The 15,226-nt window shown below is 51.5% G+C and overlaps 1 protein-coding gene across 5 annotated transcripts in view; it reads right to left on the bottom strand.

The window, feature by feature from the left end:
• Positions 1-15,226, bottom strand: part of STXBP5L (syntaxin binding protein 5L) — a 1,891,501-nt gene that overhangs the window by 643,459 nt on the left and 1,232,816 nt on the right. The gene's annotated exons all lie outside the window — the stretch shown is intronic.

The raw sequence follows: 15,226 nt of genomic DNA on the forward strand, positions 1-15,226 counted from the left end.
CATCTATAATGTGTCTGCAGGAAACTCTGCAGCATAATTAGCTTGATTTAAAGGATTAGTTTCTAATTTCCAAACCAGCTGTTAATTAGAGGTCTTCAAAGCAGGTAAAAGCAATATTATTCGCAGTTGGAATTACATAGGAGGTTGAGCAAATGGAGAAAAAAAAATATGTGTTGGCCGTTAAGCTTCAGATTTCATCTTCAGAAAATTATGTTTTCTTTACTTATAATATTTAATGCAAGACAAGATGCAGTGGAAGTTCTCCTAGCTCACCTTGGTATTAGCTAAAAGGAGAATAGCTGTCGGATGGATGGGTTCTTGGGCTCCCTCTGCCACATTATGGCATCGAGATGTGGTGGAGTGGGCGATTGATGAGGAAGTGCATATGGTCAATCGTAGGGTTGATAAATTATAGGATGATCTAGATACCCGGGCTGCATTGTTGGGAGGCATATATGGCATTCGGGATGGGAGGACTACACAGGCAACGCAGGAGACAGTATACAAACGGCACAGTACCCTGACATGATGGGTGTGAGTCCATTAATGACTAACTCGGACCTTCAACAAATGAGCTTCTCTTTGATGAAAAGATGAGAAAAGAGATGTGGGGGGGGGGGGGGTACAAGTATTGAGTAGCCTTAATGCCGGATGAACACTTTTAAGTGAAGTGAAACAATTGAAGGGGGATATTAAAACTGTAATCATAGTTATGTACTATGGGTAATTGCAAAATTATATATAGACTGTACAAAGTTATGTCCATTATGGTTTAATTCATAACTGCTCAACAGCTAAAAAAACAATAAGGCATGCAGACGCATACCAGGAGTGTGCCATTTGCCCTCTGAGGTGGGAAAATGGTTGTATAATGCCTAATAAACAAATATATATTATATATATATATATATATATATATCCCGAGGTAAAATGTGTAGTACTGTTTTGTTAAAGATTTTTGAGATAGCTCTGAAGTCTAAACAAAGGAAGATTTATGTAGCTGAATTAATTGTGGCAATTTCAATGCAAAGGTAACAAACTCAACCAAGGTTTATAAAAATTAGGATCCTGAGAATGCATGGAATAGTCTGGCAGCAGAGTTCCTAAAGGATAGCAGGGTAGATAACGTGGGCTCTTAGTAATACAGAAATTGAGTGATACACTCAGAAATGGACTCAGAGGTGTTTTAAATGGTACTAAAACTGATTACGTATTTACCTAGCGCTGACTTTTGTTTCATTTTTTGGAGGCATGAAGATTGTACCTACAAATTTTGAATGGAATTTGGAAAGCTGCAAGAGGAACTGTAAAAATACACATTCACTAGCCTCATAAAAGATAAAGAACCTACCAGTGATGTTATCTGGTATTATGTGTAACTCTGAACCTAATGCTAGTTTGAATGTACAATAAAAGTTTGAATTTGTGGTCAATAGGTTGGTTTCCATGGTCGAATGCTCCACAGATAAGGACCTAAGAAAAAAGCCACATTTGAATTAAGTGTCCAGAAAGGAAGGTATAATGGTTGCAGTAAGAAATTTGATTACAGCCTAAAAATGCGTTGGCTATGCGAGTAGAAAGTTGATAAGATTGCACAATTGTTATAGTAATTGTAAAAGGGTGAGTTATAGACCTTATTACAAATTGCAGCAAGATATGGGAGTATCAGACATTTTGGGCATATTGTTGCATTGGGTGTAGGAATAAAGAAGTAAACTAGGACATACCCAGTTCATGAAAATGTTTCAGCTACATTTTTAACCTTGCTATTTGCTGTTTACATTTATTCACACAAATTCAAGGTATAGAAAATGTCTGATGTTGGAGAGACTGGTTTTAATTTTAATTCACATATGGCATTGTATGTGAAGAGGCCACAATATTCTACAGCAGTACGTCTGAATATGATTCCAGTGTCCGTTTCAAAGATATCCAGCAGGTTTGGAATTCCTGTTACCTCTCCTATTTATTTTTGTTGAGTTTTATATATAGGTTAACTAGACCCGACACATCGGGGATCAGAGCGCTTTACATGAGCACCAGTTTCGTTACAGATGGACCCATTCATTTTTGTTAGGCACGGGGAGATTAACTGATTTGCCTAGAATCTCAGGATTTTGAGCGTCATTGCAGAGACTCAAACCCAGTTTCGAAGCTTTGAGGTCGACCACTCTAGCCATGAGGCTACATCCTCTTTAAATCTTATTTTATGTGTGGGTTTTTTCCAGACCCAAGGAAAGGAATTAATATGGTGACTTAACATAAAAAAGAGTTCTAAACTTGCTCTCCGTGGATGATTGCTCGATGATAAGTCTTAGGGTAAAATATTTTTGAAGTGTATTTTAGAATATCTGGTATTATGGGCTAGAGAGCAGACATTATTCGACTGAAACAGTCTGGGTCTTAGCTGAATTGTTCAGAGTTGGATATTTGGAAAGGGGCGACCATTCGGTCCCCCCGAACGTATGGCGGAGTACCACGAGCCCCCCGGGAAGCCATTTTTGGGCGGGAGGCGAGCCTCGGCTGGTATGCCCGAAGCGGCGTAGCCGGGGCGCGCTTTTTCCTGCCCTAGAGTGGGCTGGCCTAGACACTGACGCGGCCGGCCACGCCCTAGGGGCAGGCGGGGGCGGGTTTACGCCCGCCCTGAAGACGGATAAAAGGAGCAACAAGCCAAGAACGCATCCTCTTGTTCCTGTGCTCTGAAGCTGCACCCCCTCGCTGCACGTGAGCTCGAGACGGAACGAAGAGCCAATTTTGAACGTGTTAATCTTTCTTGTTTGTCTTACAGATACTCTGTTGGAGAATGCCTAAGAAAGTTGGAAAGCGAATGACTACCGACCAGATGCTGCGCATTCTTATGAAAGAGGTGACCGACCTAAAGAAGCGAATGGCGGATAAAGACGGGGAAGGGGGACCGAAACGTCCTTTGGCAGGAACAGCTCCGGGAGGAAAAGGCAAGAGGCCCAGAAGGGGAGCAGCTGGGGGAGACGTCCCGGTTCCCTGTACCCCACTCGAAGGGCCGACTCCGGTGCCGGCAGAGGGGAATCCGATTCCCGTGGTGGTCACCCCCGTGTCCGGGGAGGATATGCCGCCCGAGCTGGCAGCACAATTAGCAGCGTGGTTGGGTAAAGATAGCGAGGGCGCCACGGCTGACGACGCACGGGTGTTGATGAAGCAACTGCGCGAAACGAGGGAGGCGGCGAAGGCAGCATCGCCAGTTATCGCGCCGGCTGCGGCAGTAGAAAAACCACCTGGGACAGGCTCAGCCGCAGATACAGCTTCTGGTTCAGGTAAGCGGCCATTGCCGATTGCGAGGGATGAGTCTGCACCTTCACGAAGGGAAAAGTTGGGTCAACATGTCCCTATGGCTATTAAAGAGAAGATATGGGCAGATGAGTATGTAAACATCTTCTCGTTGCTTACCGATCATTATGAGATGGAGCATGTTAAGAGCCAAAAGGAACTCATGCATCCGAGTGTTTGGCGCGCAAAGATGGCCGCCTTTAAGGTAAATGAAAACATTGGCAATTGGGGCAAAGCGTGGGGGATTTTTACATCCATCCTGGGTGAACGTAGGCCCGAGTTACTGTCTGAATTGCCGATTTATCAGTCACGGATCATGGGGTATTCTGTATCATATGGGGGCAATCAGTGGTTCTGTTACGATAATATTTTCAGAAAAGCGAAAGAACATGATAAAAACTTAACTTGGGATTGTTACGATTCTGTGTCATGGTCAAAAATGGAGGATACTGGTATGTTGAATTTGCCATTGGTAGGGAGTAGTGTGGGCGAATCCTCCCGCCAATATGCTGGGACGCCTTTTCGATCAGGTACGAGTAACGACTACCACTCGAGGCCGAACGGCACCACAGGTAAAAGGGGGATTTGTTGGAACTTTAACAAGGGTAAATGTACGAGACCCCAGGGGTCATGCAAATTTAGGCACGAATGTGGTGGGTGTGGGCAATCATCCCATCCTGAGTCCATGTGCAGAGCCAAAACGGGTGATAACGGGGGTAGAGGAGGCGCCAAACAGGTCTGAAATAGTCCGAGGGGCGCCTTTACCTACCCCGATTGATACCATGGCAATGATTCCTTGGCTCAGCGAATACCCGGATCACGCTTCCGCTGGGATGTTGCGGAACGGGTTTGCATATGGTTTCCGCATCCCAGTGGGGGAGTTTCAGGGTGTAGCGAAATGTAAAAACCAAATATCAGTCTTGCAACATACGACCGTGGTACAGGAGAAGATTGGGAAGGAGGTGGCTCGAGGTCGAGTCGCCGGTCAATTTAATGTGCCACCGGTTGCTAACTTTGTTTGTTCCCCCTTAGGGGTGGTGCCCAAGAAGGACCCGGGCGAGTTTTGGCTGATACATAATTTGTCAGCCCCACGTGGTCTTTCCGTAAACGATGCGATAGACCCGGAAGTGTGTTCGGTGCGGTACGCATCTTTCGATGAGGCCGTAGCCATATTGAATCGCCTAGGGCCCGGGGCGCTGATGGCAAAATCTGATATCGAGTCAGCGTTCCGGTTGCTCCCGGTACATCCAGACGATCAGCGTCTTCTTGGTTTCATGTTTCAGGGTCACTATTACATGGATAGATGTATGCCAATGGGGTGCTCTATATCTTGTGCCTATTTTGAGAAATTCAGTTGTTTCCTGCAATGGGTCTTCACAAGGAAGACGGGGTTTCAACAGGTCATGCATTATCTCGATGACTTTTTGTTTCTGGGGGCAGCCGGGGATCCGGAATGTGGTCAGGCTTTGAATGAATTTTGTGTCTTGATGAATCATTTTGGTGTGCCATTGGCACCAGGTAAGACTGTGGGTCCTTCGACTTGCCTCGAGTTTCTAGGGATCGAGCTCGATTCAGAGGAAGGTTGTTTTCGTTTACCGGGAGACAAAGTGCTAAGGTTCAGGGCATCCCTGGAAACGTGTATTAGTGAGTCCAAGGTTAAGCTACATCAATTACAACAATTGGTGGGACAGTTGAATTTTGCCTAGAGAGTAATGCCAATGGCCCGCCCCTTTTCCCGCTCGATCGCTCAGGCCATGGTCGGCCTGAAGGAGGGTCATCATCGCACGAGGCTCTCGGCAGAGGTTCGCCAGGACATGCGCATTTGGTTGGCATTTCTGGCGGATTTCAATGGTCGAGTTGTCTGGAACAAACCGGCGGTGTCCTCCGAGGAGCTGGGGCTGTGGACAGATTCGGCAGGGAGCATTGGTTTTGGTGCCATATTTGGCACACAATGGTCGGCTCAAAAATGGCCGTCATGGTGGCATGAGGGTGGGCTGACGAGTAACATTGCTTTTCTTGAACTGTTCCCCATTCTGGTGGCCCTGAAAACTTGGCCCGAGGGGTTCAGAGATCACTCTGTGGTGTTCTGGTCTGATAACATGACCGTGGTTGAGTGTATCAATAGCCAGGCGGCACGATGCAAATGGATTCTGAGACTGCTTAAAGAAATTGTTTTGTTGTGTATGCAATTGAATGTGCTATTTAAGGCAAGACATGTGCCGGGGGTGATGAACCAAGCGGCTGATGCGCTTTCTCGTTTCCGTATGCAGGCCTTCGGGGGTTTTCTGCCCACAGCGGACCCGGTGGCGCCACCCTTTCCCGAAGCTCTCTGGTCTCTCGGTGCCCCGAACTACGAAACCTCGTGGGAGAGAGTTTAGCACCCAGGATGAGGAAGGCATATGAAGGGGTGTTCCGTTCCTATTTGTCCTTTTTGGGGACTGCTAGAGGGGAGCTTTGGGGCCAGGAGGAGTGGGTAGTAAAATTCCTGCTGTCTTTACATCAGGCAGGCAAATCAGTGGCTACGGCCCAGAGGCATCGGGCAGCCATTTCCTTTGTGGCAAGGGCTTATGGGATCCAGGACCCGACAGCGTCTTTCGTTGTACAAAAAGCGCTACGTGGGTGGCAACGCCTTGAGGGTCGCAGAGTAGATGAAAGGCGCCCGATAGGTCTGGATAGGCTGGCCCTGTTATTATCGGTACTCCCTTCAACGTGTTCATCCCAGTATGAGACGGTGTTATTCCGAGCCGCTTTTGCGCTGGCATTCCATGGGGCTATGCGGGTAAGCGAACTAGTGGCGAGGAACAAGCGGGATGTGATGGGGGGACTGTGCCGAGAGCACGTTCAGGTCAGAGGGGAGACAATGACTGTCTCGTTTGTCAGGTCCAAGACCGATCAGGGTGCGATGGGGGACTGCATAATCATACAAAGGATTCCCGGGTCCTCCATGTGCCCGGTAAGTTGCGTAGAGGAATATTTAGCGCAAAGGGTGGCATCATGGGGGGGGGACCTTGTTGAGACACGCTGACGCCACCCCACTGACGAGGTTTCAGTTTCAGCGGGTGCTTGCGATGTCGATTTCCGCTGCGGGCTTGAACCCCGGCGAGTTTGGGACCCATTCCCTTCGGATAGGGGCTGCTACAGAGGCTACAGCCAGGGGTCTGAATATCGAACAAGTTAAACGTGTGGGGCGTTGGTCCTCCAACTGTTATAAAAGGTATGTGCGGTTGCACATGTTGTGAAGCTGTAATGATGTACTCACGCTTCTTGTTTTTGTTTGGTTTTCAGTTGCGCAAGCCTACGAGGCGGGGCGGACTATGCAGTCGACCCAACACCGGGCCAGCGGTCAAACATCACCGGCTGTGAAAAAGGAGGTGTGGGTCGTGGGCCACTCATACGTGAGGCGTGCCGCGGACGTATTCAAAGCAGGTGACATGATTCACGTGGCTGGGGAATACGGGTACAGTGTGTCCTTCTACGGAAAGGGCGGGCTCTGTATTGACCAGTTTCAATCATTTTTCGAGGGTTTGTTAGGGCGGACGAGGTCACCGCCGGCTATAGTCATAGTACATCTTGGGGGCAATGATTTGGTGACCGCTGGTAGACGACTTCTTCTTGAGGCGATGCTTTCCACTGTAAGTTGGTTAGCGAGAAGAGTTCCAGGGTGCACGATTGCATGGTCCCATATGATCCCACGAAAAGTGTGGCGGGGGGCTCTTTCAGTTTCTGCTCTGAATCATTCCGTAAGGAAGATTAATAATAAAGTGAGTAGATTGTTCCGTTCAAGTACACTGCATTCTATTTCGCATGGTTGTATTAAAGGGGACAGTATGTATTTGGGGGATGGTGTTCACTTGTCCCGGGTGGGGAACGAGTTACTCATAGGAGACCTGATAGCTTGGCTGAGGACTTTAAGACATGACCTTTAGGTAGGAGTGTGTGGGGGGTCCGGATAGCCGGTCAACTATCCGGCCTGTGGCGGTAAGGTCATGATCGGTGAGCAAAAATAACAAGTTTCCCCCATGGTCAAATCTTAGTTTCTTTTATGGCATTGCTCTCAACAGTTGTGCAAATAGCTTTCAATTTAGTCCAGGGACACCAGTGTGTTTCTTCTTATTTAGTTGTATTTTATTACTTTTTTTGGAGAAAGATTTTTTTTTTTTTTTTTTTTAAATATATTTTTATTGCAGGAATCAGTAAATCAATACAGTAGCGACCAGCATTGTATCATAAGCAACATATACAGAATAAAGCCCACCGACCCCCCTCCGTAAAGTCTGTACACAGCCAACCAGCCCATAACCCAAGGGTTGGGCGGCGAAATGCAACAGGGGTCAGTAGAATGCTGGAGCTGGTCCGGATAACACACTGTCCGTCATCTGCTTTTCTAAACAAACCCAAAACCCCCAAAATAAACCCCCCCCTCGAAATACCCGTTTAACTGTGAAACCCCCCCTCCCCCCCCCCCCCACCATCAGCGCCATGGAGCTTATCAACACAGGATCCACTACTTGACCCACGGGGAAGGTAATAGTACTGTCAATGCTGACGTTCATCGGGACTCGGGGCGAGTCGCTTCCTCACTTTCGGAGTCGCTGGGGGCACAATAATCCCTGAGGGCCTGCACCAGCGTTTCCCACTCCAACGCGGCCTCCTGCGCCTTCTCATTACCCTGCCTCCAAGCCAGCTGGTATCTCAGCGCGCTCTCACCCGCCGCCCATTTCAAAAGCTCACTGTGCCATCTGCTACCTGCCGGACCAGCTCGTGCCTTCCAGTTCCTGGTCACCTCTCGCTTAGCAAGTAGGAGCCCCAGGTCGATAAATTTACTGGAGATTTTATTCCGGGGGGTGTGGGGGAACCAGTGCAAGAGCCCTACCGCCACATCGAATGATAAGTGCCTCCCCGTCACCTCCTCCAGAGTCGTCGCTACCTCCTGCCAGTAGGACGTCAGTCCCGGACAGGCCCATAACATGTGTAGGAGGTCCGCCTCCTGAGCCGGGCACCTAGGACATTCCGCTGAAGCCGTGGCAAAATAACGCCTGATCTTTACCGGGGTCAGGTACGCTCTATGGAGAACATAATAGTGGACCAGTTGGAAACGGGCGCTACGTGTACCCTTCCAGGCACGTCTCACCAACTGGGCCCAGGTCGTCTCCGGGATCTCCCTACCAATGTCCTCTTCCCAGCGGGACTTCAATGTGGTGAGAGGAACCAACCCCTCGGTAATCAACCTGCCGTAGAGGCAAGTGACAGCCTTCACCGTGCCCGCCGACATCATCACGTACTGGCACACCTGAGATAAATGAGGTTCCTCCAGCCCGTTCTGCCAGTGCGCCTGGATCGCTCGCACAATGGCCGAGTGCAGCAGAAAGTCGCCCCGGGGGATCCCAAAGCGGTCAATGAGATCCTGAAAGGACAGGAGCGCTCCGTCCTCGTACAGATCCCCGACGAGCTGTAAACCGGAATCCTCCCAGTCCGCCAATCGTGACCAATCCCCTCCGTGGGGGAGGGCCGTCAGCATCCCCAACGGTATTTCAGGCGCATATGGCGTCCGTAGGCGGCCTCTGGCGTGAGCCCGATTCCAACATAGTCGGATAGTCCGCTCCTCCATCGACAAGTCCCGTAGGACCAAGCGTTGTCGCAGCTCGATAAAGGAGAGGACGTGCCTGGCCATACCCGTCCCTCTACCGTCTTCTGGGCCTCTGAATTCCCTGGCTATCTCCTGGGCGAAGGTCTGGAGTTGCGCCGCCAGATAGTACTTCTCGAAGTCCGGCACAGCAAGCCCCCCCTCGTCCTTCGGCCTCATCAGGGTATTGAGGGCCACCCGCCGCCGGCCCGTTCCCCAGAGGAACCCGACCACCATAGAACGTAAGCGACGAAACGTGGCCGGTGGGACCCAGATCGGCAAAGTTCGGAAGTAATACAATAGCCGGGGGAGCGCCACCATTTTGAGCAGGGCGATACGTCCCGCCACTGAGAGCGGCAGCGTGGCCCAAAAGTCCATGCAACCTCGAAGTGCTCGAATACAACGGGCAATGTTCCCATCTAGGAGGTCGGGTTGGTCGTGGTAGACAAATACCCCAAGGTATTTAAAGCAGTCGGGCTCCCATCTGATCTCCCTACTTAGCGCAGGGGCGGGGGTACCCCTGCGCATCGGAAAGAGACAGGTCTTAGACCAATTCACTCGGAGGCCTGAAACCACTCTGAACTCCGTTAGCGCCAATTCCGCTCCCCGCAAAGCGTCGACCGGGTCCTCCAGGAAGAGCAACAGGTCGTCCGCATATAGCGAAACATAATGCGGGCCCGCTGCCGTCCATAAGCCCGTATAGTGGGCTCCCGAGCGAAGGTGCATCGCCAGTGGCTCCACCGCTAGTGCAAAAAGAAGCGGGGATAAGGAGCATCCCTGCCGCGTGCCACGTTCCACCGGATATCGCGATGAAGTCAAAGGGCCCGATCTAACCCTGGCCGAAGCGGAAGCATAGAGGACCGCAGTCCATTTGACAAATCCCTCCCCGAGGCCGAATCTCCGTAACACCGTGCATAGGTAGTCCCACTCTAGGCTATCAAAAGCCTTCTCTAGGTCCACCGACAAGACTACCGGGGACGGGGCATCCACAAGTGGTTCCCCAAGCAATCGGAACAACCTTCGGATGTTCATAGTCGTATTCCGCCGTGGGATGAAGCCGGCCTGGTCCTCATGTACTAGGGAACTCATATGTCCCAGCAACCTCGAGGCCAAGATGCTGCTCAATATTTTGTAGTCTACCGTCAGCATTGATAGGGGACGGTAGGACCCCGGGTCAGATGAGTCTCGGCCCGGTTTGAGGAGAGGAACCACCAACGCTTCACACATCGAGCCAGGGAGTCGACCCAACCTCTTCGCCTCCCTGTAAACCACCAGTAACCGAGGGGCCAAGAGGTCAGCGTAAGCTGCATAGAACTCCACCGGAAGGCCATCTAGGCCCGGGGTCTTGTTCCTCGCCATCCGTTTGATGGCCCCGCGGATCTCCCCCAAGTTGATATCAGAGCCCAGGGTTTCCGCTACTTACTGTCCTACTGTGCGGAGTTCCAGTGTGCGAAGATAGTTATCAAGCCGGTCTGGGTCACGTGCGGAGCGACTGCGGTATAAACTTTCGTAGTAATGCCGGAAGCAACTAAGAATCTCCGGTTGGGTGCATACCTCGGTCCCATCTGCCCTACGCATATTTGTCGTCGTCTGGGACTGGCGCGTGGGGTTGGCCAACCACGCCAGCAACGCACTCGACCTGTCTCCCTCCGCAATAGACCGGACCGTATAGGCCTTATAATCAAAACAGCGGAGCCGCTCGACCTCCACCGCTACCCTCTCCCTCGCCTCTACCGTTTGTGTTTGCAATTCCGGGTGTCCGGGGCGGCTAACTTCAAGCTCGCGGAGTGCCCGGTCCGCTGTGTCTAAATCAGCCAGGATAACACGCCTCATGCCCACCTTCTTAGAGATACAGTAGCCCCTCACCACTACCTTAAAGGCGTCCCATTCGAACGCCCTAGTACTCGCGGAACCGCCGTTGGACGCAAAATAATCCGAGATTCTCTCCCCTAGGTCTGCCTTGAAGACACTGTCCTCGAGGATCTCGGGGCGCATCTTCCAGGTGGGTACCGCCGGCGTCCCAGGAAACCAGCGAATGTCCAGCAGGAGGGGGTTATGGTCCGAGATGGTCCTCGATAAGTACTCTGAACGGACCGCTGCCGAAACTAGTTCGGGCGAACCAAGAAAGCCATCTAGCCTGACATGCAGCTCATGGAGGCTCGAGAAGTATGAATAATCCCTAGACGCGGGGTGATGCGCCCTCCAAACGTCCGTCAAACCCCAGCGGGTCTGCCAATCTTGACGACCCTTAGCCGTGCGACGGACCGGGGAATCGGGGAGCGGGGGATGCGAGCGGTCCAAGTCCACATCCACTACGGAGTTAAAGTCTCCCCCCAGCAGGAGGGGCCCGGCGAAAAAGTGGGCCAACGAGCCCGATAACCTGGAAAGGAAGGCAGTCTGGTCTACATTAGGAGCGTACACACAGCAAACGTTCAGGTCCCTCCCTCCTAGAGTGCCTGAGATGGCCACGAAACGCCCCTCTGGGTCCAACACTGTCCTCGTGACCTGGAAGGGGACCCCTGCCCTGATCCATATTAGCGCCCCCCTGGCATAAGCAGAGTACGCCGTGGAAAAGACCTGCCCTCGCCATCTACGCTGAAGCGCCGCCCCTTCCGCCTTGTTCAGATGCGTTTCCTGCAGCAGCGCCATTTGCACTCCCCTACGCACTAAATAAGCATGGACCTTGTGACGCCTGGACATAGTGTGAAGCCCCCTCACGTTCCAAGTAACACATTTCAAGTTAGCAACATCAGCCATTGTCCCAGAGTGTTCTTGCACAGTCTCCCCGTTCGGGTCCCCACAAAGAAGAAACATCAATCCTCCCAGCGCTGATGGCGGCCATTTTCCCCAACCAAAACCAAACCACCCAAAAACCAACAAAGCCCCCCCCCAACCACCCCAGAACAGGACCCAAACTGCACCATCTAGATCCCATCCAAACCACGACGTATATCAACCCCAGAACCCCCACTAGTCCTACGGTCGCCACCGTAGGAAGGCCTTATGGGCCAGGTGCGGGCTGGACGGAGGCAGTGGGCCCTCATCGCCCAGGCTACCAGGACTATAGCAAGCCCCCCCCAGTGTCAAAACCTTCCGGGGCAAGAGCAGAGGCCCCCCAACCCTCTCTCCTTCATTGTCAGCAATAAAGGACGGCAACCGCCTCCCCCCTGCCGGGCCCCCACCCAAAACAAGGCAGCATACCCCGTTACCCTTGTCCATCCAGAAGGTCCTCCACCGATTTCGGTGTGATCACCGGTGTATGGGTACTGTCTGCCACTGAATCCTCCGAGTCCGATGGTGCCCCCTGAGCACCCGGGTTTTCTTCCTCCTCGATGGCTTCGTCTCTTGCTCCCGACAGTTCCGACAGAACTTCCAACACTCCCCTCCGTTCCGATGATGTCTCCGCAGTCGAGGGCCCTCCGGTGCGGCCGCGGCGATTCCTGACCCTCTTGGATCGCCTCCGTTGTTCCGGCTCATCCGCCTGTTGGGTCGAGGAGCCAAAACCATCTTTCCCTGTCCGGTACAGTTCGAGCCAGTCACAGACCTCCTCCGGGGTGTCGAAGAACTGGGTTTTGTCGTCGACAATGACGCGGAGCTTTGCAGGATATAGGAGTGAATATTGAATGCCCTCACTCCTGAGTTCGCGCTTAACCGCTAGGAAGGAGAACCGCTTGCGCTGCGTCTCGTAGGTGTAGTCAGGGAAGATGTTCACCTGACTGTTCGCAACGTGGAACGGGCCATTGTGCCTGGCGGCATTGAGGATCAAGTCCCTGTCCCGAAAATGTAGCAACCGCGCCACCACCGGCCTCGGGGTACGTCCCTGCTGTAGGGGCCGTGCTGGGACTCTGTGGGCCCGTTCTAGAGTGTAGAAGGAGGACAGACCCTCCGGGACCACCGTGTCTCGGAGCCAGGTCTCCAAGTATCGCACCATATCGCCATCCTCGATTTTTTCCGGCAGGCCCACCACTCGGATGTTATTCCTCCTGTTGCGGCCTTCCGCATCCTCCGCCCTCCGTTCGAGGGTCTCGATTCGGGATAAGGCGTCCTTTATCGTCGCAGCCAAGGTTCTCTGCGCCGGTTCCAAAGTTTTCACCGTGCCCTCCACCTCCTTGACCCGGTCTGAGAGTTTGCCATGGTCCGCCCTAAGGAGGCCCAGGCCCGTCGCCACCTGAGCAATGTCCTGTTGGAGGGCCGACCGCGTAGCCTCTATCGCCTCCAGTACACGGTCGAACTGTTGCTGCAGTGGTGCGCTACCAGATCTTTTCGGGTCCCCATGCTCTTCCTTGTCCTGGGCTTCAGAGTCCGAGGTGGTCTGGTTGGATCCCTTGGCTCCTTTAGGTTTCCCCATGCTGCCAGGGGCTCTCCGTGAGGGTCCCGGAGTAGGCGTCTCCGTGTACAGGTGTCGATCACGACCTTCCCAGGTGTTCGTTCTCACGTCGGGTATGGGCGATCTCCTTCTCCAGAGCCTGTGGAGACTCCGCCGCTTCGGCTCACGCCACCGCCACGGCGTCCGAGGGCACCGATGAGGGGGCGGAGACAACCGTCGCCGGGTCGGGCAGACCCGTTCACCCACTATAGCTCCGGGGTGAGGGCCACCAACTCCCTCGGTTGATCTGTGGCGCCAGAGTGTCGCGCCTCCCATGTAGTTGGACTGGCCAGAAAATCGTAGCTAGTTGCAGAGTCGCGATGTGGTCCACCGCCTGGATCAGAGGGCACCCGCACCCGGTGCCCTCCAGTGCGCGGGCACCCGTCCGGCCGTCCAACCAAGTATGAACCCGATGCAAAAGGTCCAATCCTGTGAATGTCCAATGTCTAGAACAACCGAGGATGGTGAAGCCGGGCGCCAGTCGACACCCGCGACACCTCTTCAACTCAGTAGTTTCGATCAAGGGGACAAAGGAGTCCGGGCGCCATGTTGGGTCGCACTCCGCAACTCCGCAAACTTCGGCATTTCTTCGGAGCAACCCTCGTCCAAACTCCACCAAGGCCCCCGGCAGGGTGTCGTCGCCTCGCTCAGCCGTATGCGGGGTCTGGGGTGCCCCGCAGCCTCCGATTTTCAGGATAATCTCGGGCTTAGTCCCGGAGCCGAGCTCTCAGGCGACCATCGCCATCGGCGCCCAAGCCACGCCCCCCCTTGGAGAAAGATTTATCAAAGTGTTATTAAAACAATTTTTTTCTTTTTTTTGGATCTTTTTCAGAGTTGAACATCAATTCATCAACATATATAATAATACAGTTCATCTAAATAAGTGCAAAAATTAATGCTATACTAATAACAATCTATACAGTATTTGCTCTGTGATTTTAGCGAACTAAGTAAAAAACTAACAATTACCCTGTCTCACACACCAACTTTCATGCACACCACTCATTCATCCAGTATCCCAGTCATACACATTCTAAAACAATTTCTAAGGTTGAGGCAACCCGGAACGTCGGTGTTTTAGTTGCACGCCAGGTCTGTTACACGCCAGGTCTACGCGCGTTTCGGTGGGTTCATACCACCTTCCTCAGGACCCACTTAGAAAAAGTTGTACTCCTCCCTCATGTCGTGTGTGCAGGGTATCTGAAATTAGAAGACACACTATCATGTACCTGTAACCAAATCAAGCTGAAGGACATATCTCTAGTTATGTAATTTATTATCATCTAGACATTGACATGAGGATATATCGTTACACCCTGGAAAGTGGCACCATATCCATGGATAGATAATTTGTTCTGGGACTTTGACTGTAGTACTACATAGCAGTGGAATTCTAGACTCACTATTCACTCAGTCTCAAGTTCCATGCTTGCAATTAGAAGATTGACTTTTGAGCTCTATAACAGTTCTACCACCTAATGTGTTAGATCTAGGAATGTTCTAGTTCATAGCCTCACCTTACAACAGATGAGAGCCAGGTTCTGTATGGCCTGTTCAGTTGTTGCCTTTAGCTATCTCTGTTCAGAATGCTACAACGATACCTAAATAGACAACATATATGCATGTATGTAATTATGGACCTGTATTTTTAGTCTTCCTGTTTAACAAAGAATGACATATGTATAGGAGAGGGTATTCCTTACCACTTTATTCTCGTCACCGAGCCTGGATAGGGCTGTTTCTTATCGTTTATTTATTTGTCAAATTCTTCTTTATGATTATTCTAAATGAGACAATTCATATAGTTATAATTGTATCTTTGTCTTTTAAAGAAAGGGCAAGACTGGCAATTAGACGAAGCAGAGGAAGAAGGGAATGTAAACTTGTCTAAAGTTATTTAAAGGTGGGTCATTTGAATGTAAGAGACTTTCCGT

The sequence above is a fragment of the Lissotriton vulgaris genome, chromosome 8, assembly GCF_964263255.1.
Source record: "Lissotriton vulgaris chromosome 8, aLisVul1.2, whole genome shotgun sequence".
Classification (NCBI taxonomy): Eukaryota; Metazoa; Chordata; class Amphibia; order Caudata; family Salamandridae; genus Lissotriton; species Lissotriton vulgaris.